Raw genomic sequence first — 9,683 nt, 5'->3', positions numbered from 1 at the left:
TGTGTGTATAAATATATACATATACATATTGCAAATATTCCTGTATGCTCATTTGCATGTCTTAGGCAGGTCAGGGAAATGACATGTTAATGGGCACACAGTGTCACCTTTTGCTTCAAAACCATTTTTAACATGGTTCTCTATAGGCTTAAGCTTGCTGCATGGTCATATGGAAAAGTGAAATTTCACTTTTTTTTTCTAGTATAGAATTGCCTGTCCTGTTTTCCGTGTTTGTAAATTTTTGGACGGTATTCACCCTCTCCTTACCTTTATTTCATATCCTGCTTAGTGTGTGCCCTGTTCCTGATTATATATATATAATCAAAAAATAAATAGATGATACCGTTCTGTGGCTAACGAAATGCTTTTATTTGTGCGAGCTTTCGAGATACACTGATCTCTTCTTCCGGCGATGTTACAATGAATAAGCAAAAGGTATACTTAAAAACAGTGTCTATTGGAATGTTATCTGTGCTGTTCCTTCCCCCGGTGTGGATGTGTTTTATGGCTAGAGGTGTCAAAAGGTTACTGAAAGCAAGTGAAGAAAGAGTGTGTATGTGTATCAGTGTGAATAAAAATGAATGGAGAGCCCACAGTATATACAGTGCTTTACACAAGGTGTGTGTGGAGTGGGAGTGGATATAAATGGTGTGGGTGGGTGTGGAAATGTGAGAGTTTGTAGCACAACTGAAACTGTGTGTGGATCCTTAGTGGTCCCTATTGGTGTATAGGGATGGAAAAACAAGGAGTATTAGTATTTGTGAGAGACAGCTGTGTGTGCATACATATAGCACAGAATGTACAGACATGGCCTTTAGCGCTCATGGGACGAGAGTCCACTAGTGTCAGTAATGACTCATAAAATTTCGATCTCTGTGGCCTAAACAGAGGCTGTCCTGTTTGTATTTGTTCTGTTGTATGTGTGTTTTCCGTGGCTGTCCTGTGTGTGTGCCATGGGGACAGGGGGTGAGAATAAGGGAGGGAGGGGGGAAAGAGAATAAGGGAGGGAGGGGAAGACAGATTGATGGAGGGAAGGGAAAAGGGAGGGAGGGAGGAGAAGAGGGAGGGAGGAGAAGAGGGAGGGAGGGGAAGAGGGAGGGGAAGAGGGAGGAGAAGGAGGGAGGAGAAGGAGAAGAAGAGGGAGGGGAAGAGGGAGGGGAAGAGGGAGGGAGGGGAAGATTGAGGGAGGGAGGGGAAGAGACTGGGAGGAAGAGGGACGGAGGGAGGGGAAGAGACTGGGAGGAAGAGGGACAGAGGGAGGGGGAGGAAGAGGGACAGAGGGAGGGGGAGGAAGAGGGACGGAGGGAGGGGGAGGAAGAGGGATGGAGGGAGGGAGGGAGGGAGGGAGGGGGAGGAAGAGGGACGGAGGGAGGGGGAGGAAGAGGGATGGAGGGAGGGGGAGGAAGAGGGAGGATGACGGAGGGAGAGGCAGGGTGAGGGAGGGAGGGAGGGGAAGAGAGAATTTGGGAGGGGAAGAGAGAATTTGGGAGGGGAAGAGAGAATTTGGGAGGGGAAGAGACAGAGGGAGGGGGGAAGAGAGACAGAGGGAGGGGGGAAGAGAGACAGAGGGAGGGGGGAAGAGAGACAGAGGGAGGGGGGAAGAGAATAAGGGAGGGGAGAGAATGAGGAAGGGGGAGAGAGAATGAGGGAGGGGGAAGAGAGAATAAGGGAGGGGAGAGAGAATAAGGGAGGGAGAGAATGAGGAAGAGGGAGAGAGAATGAGGAAGGGGGAAGAGAGAATAATGGAGGGGGAGAGAGAATAAGGGAGGGGGAAGAGGGACTGAGGGAGGGAGAGAATGAGGTACGCGGCAGAGAGAATGAGGGAGGGGGAGAGAGAAAGGGAGACTGAGGTGGGAGTGAGAGAATGAGGGAAGGGGAAGAGAGACTGAGGGGGGAGAGAATGAGGAAGGAGGAAGAGAGAATGAGGGAGGGGGAGAGAGAATTTGGAAAGGGGAAGAGGGAAAGAGAGACTGAGGGGGGAGGGAGAGAATGAGGGAGGTGGAAGAGAGACTTGGGGGCAGAGAATGAGTAAAAGGGAAGAGAGAATGAGGGAGGGGGAGAGAGAATGAGGGGGAGAGAGAATGAGGGCGAGACGGGGAGTGTGTACAGAATGAATTTTAGAAAAAATCTATTAGGTACAACATTTGAATCTGATAATTAGAAGAAAAAAACAATCTGAATGTTAATTTGGGGGTGCTGAAAGATCACCATGGGCGCCAAATACCCGTGCACCCACATCTATCTACTCCTACTGTATCTATATTTCTATATATCTATCCACACACATATGCTATCTATAAACACATCTATCTATACACACACACACACACACACACACACACACACACACACACACACACACACTGTATATAGATATTCTAGGCAAAAGGTGACACATTGTGTGCTCATTTGCATGTCATTTCCCAGAACCCCTTCCTGCAGTGGAAGCACTGTGTGCTGGGTGATAATGGTGAAAGGCAGAGTTGTATATATATATTTATATATATATATATATATATATATATATATATATATATATACCCATTTTGTGACCCTCTGACTGAGGACTTCGTAAACAAAAACTAGGACGTCTGACTCCAGCGGGCCACCGTACTGCTGCACACGCAGACGTGGAAATGCCGGCGCTGACAGCCAGAAGAATCGGACGATTGAGGCTGCCGAGTTGGAGGAGAAACAGCAGACGAGTTTGCTGAGACTAGCGGACGATCCGGAGTGGTATGAGTGTACCCTTAATATATTCAATGTGCCTCGAAACTGGGAGAATGTGAGTTTGTTTTATTCTCCCAGCATTGTTTTCATGTGCATTAAAACGTTATTATGCCATGTTTTCTCTTATGCATATTTCTTGAGGAAACAAGGGTACTGCTGATATATTCTTCACCAATACTATTTTGGGTGCTTTATTCACTAAACAGCACTGCACTTATTGGTTTAAATTGTTTAATATTTTACCGCACTCGTGCTTTTATTAATAATAACTCAGGCAATGCCATGTTTTGCCTTGTTTGTGACTTGGGCTAAAGTTTGGCACATCTCTATTGAAAATGCAGCACAATAAATCATTTTTACTTACTGTACAAACTGACCCGTACAAAACATGGATTTTATATCTGACCCATTCGTCTATTGTACTTCCAAATTCCCCAGCAATCCCTCAGTCACTATGAAGTGTGATTGCAGCCAATGTCTGCGGATTTACCTGCTTTCTTCATGAAACGGAATACCAGAGTTGGCTATATTTTATCTACATTTAGAGGCAAATAAATGCAATGTCAGATATTATTAATCTCTTGATTTTATGGGCTTGTTAATTGCTGTTATTCAGAGTGGTATGGAGAGCAGGCTCATTAATGCGTCAGGTTTCCAGCCATGTCGTTTCAAAGTAATATGTTGCCTTTTAAAATAAACAAACACCTTCTGTCTTTATCCTGGCTTTGCTGCGGCTTATTTAGTATAACAGCATATGTCATCTGTTTCCCTAAACTATCTACATGAGCACTGCTCATTGGGATTAGCAATTTAAGCAAATAGAAAACAGACCGAAGTGCATTGGTATTCAAACAGGATTTGATTTCAGCAAATATAAAACATTTTGAATACACCTTCCCTCCCCCTAGTACAGGGGTTTTCAACCTTTTTTTGGTTAAGGAACACTAGAATTATATTGTGAAATCCTTGGGAACCCCAACTCTCTCTTCCCCTCTGTCTCTCTATCCCCCCACCCCATGTCTCCCTCTTCCCCCTCTTACACGCCACCTCTCTCTTCCCCTCCTACTCTTCACCCCTCCACACCTTGTCTCCCCCTCTAATACTCCACCCCCTCTCTCTCTCCCCTTCTTACACTCCACCACCCCTCTCTCCCTGTCTTACACTCCCCATCTCTCTTCTCCTCTTACACAACACCCACTCTCTCTCTCTCCCTCTTACACTCCCCCCTCTCTCTTCTCCTCCTACAATCCCTGCCCTCTCTACTCCCCCCCCCACCCTCTCTCACTCAATGCCCCCTGCTCTCACTCAATCAACCTCTTTCTCAAATACACATATACACACCTCCCTTCCCCCCCTACAATCTTATCTTGGGGAGACGAGGCCTCAAGTCCAGAGCTCCCCCCTCCAGTCGGGCGGAAGTTAGACATCTGGCACCGACCGGATGAGGGAGGGGATTGCAGTGGAAGCTGGAGGCTCCGCCGCTGTGAAGCCTCCAGGGAGCAGCGGGGCCTGCGAAAGTTGTCCCAGCTCTTCCCCTGTCAGCCGTGGATGCTCTTTAGTGATGCCCGCGCAATCCCAGTGGGTTATCACTGCCCTAGTATGTGATTGATAGACCTCTTAGCACTTTCAAACAGGAAGAGTATTAGTCCCTGAACTTTTATATCGCCCTTATCAAGCACCAGGTAGGTCATGGGCACATCAGGCCACTCCAATAGAAGTCGTGCTACATCCACTTCCATTTCCGGCATCTGACCACCATCCGTGTTATGTGATCGCTCCAAAAGCGAACACATGACGTGGAAGTGCTGAGGTACCACCGGACCGCCGGACCCCCCGCCCTTGGAAAAGTTAACAAACCACACGTTAAAATAGAAAGCGTTAGATGCAGGCCCACTTTCAAAGGGATTGCAATGAACCAGTTTATTAGGTATATTAATGTTGCAGGATATGTACAATTTAGAAAATACCAAAAGGAGCCCTTGGCCCACCTAAGCTGCTCTTCCCCCACACCCCCCAACCACCCCGCTGTTTTTATACAGCTCCTCCATTTTCATCTCAGTTTGACTGGACCAAAAGCAATTAATTCATTAACTGATAACCAAAGATTGTCATTTGCAAAATTTACAAACTTTCACAAAAATGGTAGTAAAGGGCACAAATAGTATCGTGTATAAAGGATGACACAACCTTGCACATTGACTTTTAATAGTTGCCAATTTTTTGGTGAACTTCTCTACTGAAAAGGAAACTGCATACAGTAGTACTTCCTACAGAAAGGCCACTATGATTGGTCTCAGATACATGATTGTATATTTTTGAGCATGTAATCCCAGTATTGTGGGTGATGACACAGTGACAGTTGTGCAGAAAAGACATCCTTAAAATACAACAAATAGTAACAGAAGAGTTTTCCAATGGTCACCTTTAACCCTCAGCCAAAAAGAAATCTTTTGCAACGTAAAATATCAAGCCCACCCTACCGAAAGACATAATTCACGGACACCTGTGGATACTGTCAGAAGACATTAAACTAAAAGCAGTTGACGCTGTACTGTCCAGCCCCAGACAAATGGCCATTTTCTTGTCAACTGGGGGGAAAAAGTAAAGATTTTTATATATATATATAGATTTTTTGTCAAAGAATATTCAGTATTATGAATGTGAAGTTTGGAACTCGTGTACTGACAGGAACTCCTGTTTATTGTGTTTTATGTGAGTGAAGCATCGAAGAACCTCTTAGACATAAATGACCATACTGTATACTCCCTAACACTCAAAAAGTAGAGCTACGGCCAAGGGCCCTTCTATGGACCAGAACAGCGTATTATGGCAAACTTGAAGTACATCTATAAAACAAATGCAAAGAAGAATATTGAGATTTACCCGCATATAGACATTTGGTGCACTGAACACAGGCCGATCACAGCTCGGTCTCATTACTTTACCCGCCTTTCCTTCTAGATATATCCGTCATCAGCTTGGATAGTTCAAATCCTCCACTGTACAATGAGCTATTCAAATTCATCAAGTATGATCATAACTTTCAAGCACCTAGCAATTTAGCGTCCCCATGGCTAATATCTTTACTTATCACTAGTTTATTGCATAGTGGATGGTGGATGTTATTGTAAATGGCATCTAATACAGATCCTTTTAGCATGAATTGCTGCTCAGTGTTACTTGCAGCTTGTAGTTACCAGCACATGTTTGATTCACCCAATTACTACTTTTATTTGCCTTTGTGTGCTCTCACTCAGTGTGAGGGCGAGAGAGGGTGGGGGGGGAGAGGGCGAGAGAGGGATAGGGTGGGGAGAGAGGGTGGGGGGGAGAGAGGGAGAGGGCAAGAGAGGGAGAGGGAGGGTGGGGGGAGAGGGCGAGAGAGGGAGAGGGCAAGAGACGGTGGGGGGTAGAGAGGCAAGAGAGGGAGAGGGTGGGGGGAGAGGGAGAGGGTGAAAGAGGGAGGGAGAGGGTGAGGGAGGGAGAGGGCAAGAGAGGGAGAGCGTGTAGGGGGGTGAGAGGGAGAGGGTGGAGGTGGAAGAGGGCAAGAGAAGGAGAGGGTGGGGGGGAGAGGACGAGAGAGGGAAAGGGTGGGGGGGAGAGAGGGAGAGGGTGGGGGGAGAGAGGGAGAGGGTGGGGGGAGAGAGGGAGAGGGTGGGGGGAGAGAGCAAGAGGGAGAGGGTGGAGAGGGGAGGGGGCGAGAGAGGGAGAGAGGAGAGAGGAGAGGGTGGAGGGGGAGAGGTCGAGAGAGGGAGAGGGCAAGAGAGTGAGCGGGTGGGAGGGAGAGGGTGGGAGAGGGCGAGAGATTGTGGGGGGGAGAGGGCGAGAGAGGGAGACAGTGGGGGGGAGAGAGGAGGGAGAGGGCAAGAGAGGGAGAGGGCGAGAGAGGGAGAGGGTGAGAGAGGGAGAGGGAGAGGGGGAGAGAGGGAGAGGGCGAGAGAGGGAGAGAGGGAGAAGGTAAGAGATGGAGAGGGTGGTAGGACAAGAGAGGGTGGGGTAGAGGGCAGGAGAGGGCGGGAGAGGGTGGGGGGAGAGGGCAGGAGAGGGTGGGGGGGAGAGAGGCAAGAGGGAGAGGGTGGAGGGGAGAGGGTGGGGGGAGAGAGCAAGAGGGAGAGGGCAAGAGAGGGAAAGGGCGAAAGAGGGAGAGGGCGAGAGAGGGAGAGGGCAAGACAGGGAGAGGGCGAGAGGGCGAGAGAGGGAGAGAGGGAGAGGGTAAGAGATGGAGAGGGTGGTAGGACGAGAGAGGGTGGGGGTAGAGGGTGGGAGAGGGTGGGAGGAGAGGGCGGGAGAGGGTGGGGGGGAGAGAGGCAAGAGGGAGAGGGTGGGGGGAGAGGGCGAAAGAGGGAGAGTGGGGGTGAGAGCAAGAGAGGGAGAGGGTGAGAGACGGAGAGGGTGGGTGGGAAGGGGGGTGAGAGGGAGAGGGTGGGGTGGGAGAGGGCAAGAGAAAGAGAGAGGGAGGGCGAGAGAGGGTGGGGGAGAGGGCAAGAGAGGGAGAGGGTGAGAGACGGGGGAAGGGGGGCTAGAGAGGGGGAGAGGGTGGGAGGGAGAGGGCAAGAGAGGGAGAGGGCGAGAGAGGGAGATGGTGGGGGGAGAGGGCAAGAGAGGGAGAGGGTGAGGGCGAGAAAGGGTGGGGGGGAGAGGGAGAGGGTGGGGGGAGAGGGCAAGAGAAGGAGAGGGTGAGAGACGGAGAGGGTGTGGGGGAAAGGGGGCTAGAGAGGGGGAGATGGTGGGGGGAGAGGGCGAGAGAGGGAGAGGGTGAGGGGAGAGGGTGCGGGGAGAGGGCAAGAGAGGGAGAGGGTGAGAGACGGAGAGGGTGGGGGGGGAAGGGGGGCTAGAGAGGGGGAGAGGGTGGGGGGGAGAGGGCAAGAGAGGGAGAGGGCGAGAGAGGGAGATGGTGGGGGGGAGAGGGCAGGAGAGGGTGAGAGATGGAGAGGGTGGGGGGAAGGAGGGCTAGAGAGGGGGAGAGGGTGGGGGGAGAGGGCAAGAGAGGGAGAGGGCAAGAGAGGGAGAGGGCAAGAGAGGGAGAGGGCGAGAGAGGGAGATGGTGGGGGGGAGAGGGCAAGAGAGGGAGAGGGTGAGAGAGGGAGATGGTGGGGAGGGCGAGAGAGGGTGGGGACGGGGGATGGAGGAGAATATTTTGATGATGTGAAATAGCAGGAGACTGTACGCAGAGAAAGGGAAACACATTAGTTCTATTCCTGATTCCTGATTGCCTTGGGGTGGTAATTTGTATTAGTGGATGTAAAGACATCACCAGGTCTATTCCTGGGATCTATAATAATAATAATAATAATAATAATAATAATAATAATAATAATAATATACCGCTCTAACTTTTCTCAGAAGAAAATCAATGTGTGTCACTTTATTTTACTCTCCACATCCTGTTTATTTAATGTTATAAATGAATGTGTTTGTGCTGCTGGGGTTCTTTATTAGGAACAAAGAGTCTCCCCAGCACAGTCTGCTCCCTGCACAGCTTTTCATGCAGGTGAATTTCTATTTAGCCAGCTATGCACGTTCATAGTGAATATGTATATCTGCCTTGTGTTGCCACACCATTATACTTCTCTCTGTGGCAGTGTAATACTATATATGTATATATAATTATATGTAGAAGTATCAGTACCGTGTTTGCCGAGCTTTAATAATCAAAAATAAATAGATGATACCGTTCTGTGGCTAACGAAATGCTTTTATTTGTGCGAGCTTTCGAGATACACTGATCTCTTCTTCCGGCGATGTTACAATGAATAAAGCAGGCAAGGTTAAACTTACAAACAGCGCATATACTGTAGGAATGTTATCTGTGACTGAAACCTACTGTAACACCCCCCTGTGTAGGATGCGGTTTATGACTTGAGGTGTTAAATAGCCCCTGAATGTTAGGTGTGTGTGTGTGTGTGTGTGTGTGTGTGTGTGTGTGTGTGTGTGTGTGTGTGTGTGTGTGTGTGTGTGTGTGTGTGTGTGTGTGTGTGTGTGTGTGTGTGTGTGTGTGTGTGTGTGTGTGTAAATATAAATTTGTAGAGAGCCCACAGTGTATACAGCGCTTTACAAAAGGTGTGTGTGGAGTGGGAGTGTATATCAATGGTGTGGGTAGGTGTGGAAATGTAAGAGGCTGTAGCAGTACTAAAAGTGTGTGTAGATACTATGTGGTCCCTATTAGTATATACAGTAGGGATGGAATTACATAGAGTATTTCAAATACCACACAGGAATCTGGAGTACAAAATCAGAGGAAGGTTCACCTGTTCCTCCAGCAATGTCGTGTACCTCATCATGTGCATGAAATGCCCAGGGGGCTGCTACAACATACGTGAGACGAGACAGGGGCTAAACAAGAGAATGAACCTGCATCGCCACAGCATCCCAAGTGGAACAAGAGACAGTCCTGTCGGCGAACATTTCTCTGACTCTGGCCATAACATTCAGGAACTATTTAACACCTCAAGTCATAAATCTGTAGGGAAAGATTGACGGTATTCATAACTCAAGTGGACATCTAAAACAATATCATAGAACTATGCATTTTACACCGTAGAGTAGGAGTGGCCAATTCAAGTCCTCAAGGGCCATCAACAGGTCAGGTCAATATCCCTGCTTCAGCACAGGTGGCTCAATCAGTGGCCCGCTGCTACCATAGAGGTTAAGGGCCCCTCTAAATCCTTGGGAGCAAACATATTTGATACTAATTCTAGCATCGAGTTCCAGATTTGCACATCTCTACTTTTTAGTTAAGTTTCTTAAATCCGAGGTAGATTATTAAAGCAGCAAAACATGAAATACTACAGAATGCTTAAAAAAACAACACAAAAACTATTTTGTATGATATAAAAGTGACTGTTTTGTTTTTGTATTTTTATTCAACTCTTAATGCCACTGTAACAGGGACTGATCACTGTAACAGGGACTGATCGCTGTAACAGGGACTGATCGCTGTAACAGGGACTGATCAC

At 48.4% G+C, this 9,683-nt stretch overlaps 1 long non-coding RNA gene across 2 annotated transcripts in view; it reads left to right on the top strand.

The window, feature by feature from the left end:
• Window positions 1–2,637: 2,637 nt before the first annotated feature.
• LOC142470204 (uncharacterized) overlaps window positions 2,638–9,683 on the top strand; it is a 29,567-nt gene continuing 22,521 nt past the window's right edge. Inside the window, exon 1 of one of the 2 annotated variants that reach the window (XR_012789218.1) lies at window positions 2,638–2,736. This is a non-coding gene — a long non-coding RNA (uncharacterized LOC142470204). Of the gene's footprint in view, window positions 2,786–9,683 lie in introns of both variants that reach the window. The other variant, XR_012789217.1, reaches the window with a different exon arrangement.

Source organism: Ascaphus truei, chromosome 19, assembly GCF_040206685.1.
Source record: "Ascaphus truei isolate aAscTru1 chromosome 19, aAscTru1.hap1, whole genome shotgun sequence".
In the NCBI taxonomy this organism is placed as follows: domain Eukaryota; kingdom Metazoa; phylum Chordata; class Amphibia; order Anura; family Ascaphidae; genus Ascaphus; species Ascaphus truei.
This window is presented reverse-complemented; position numbering and strand designations above follow the sequence as displayed.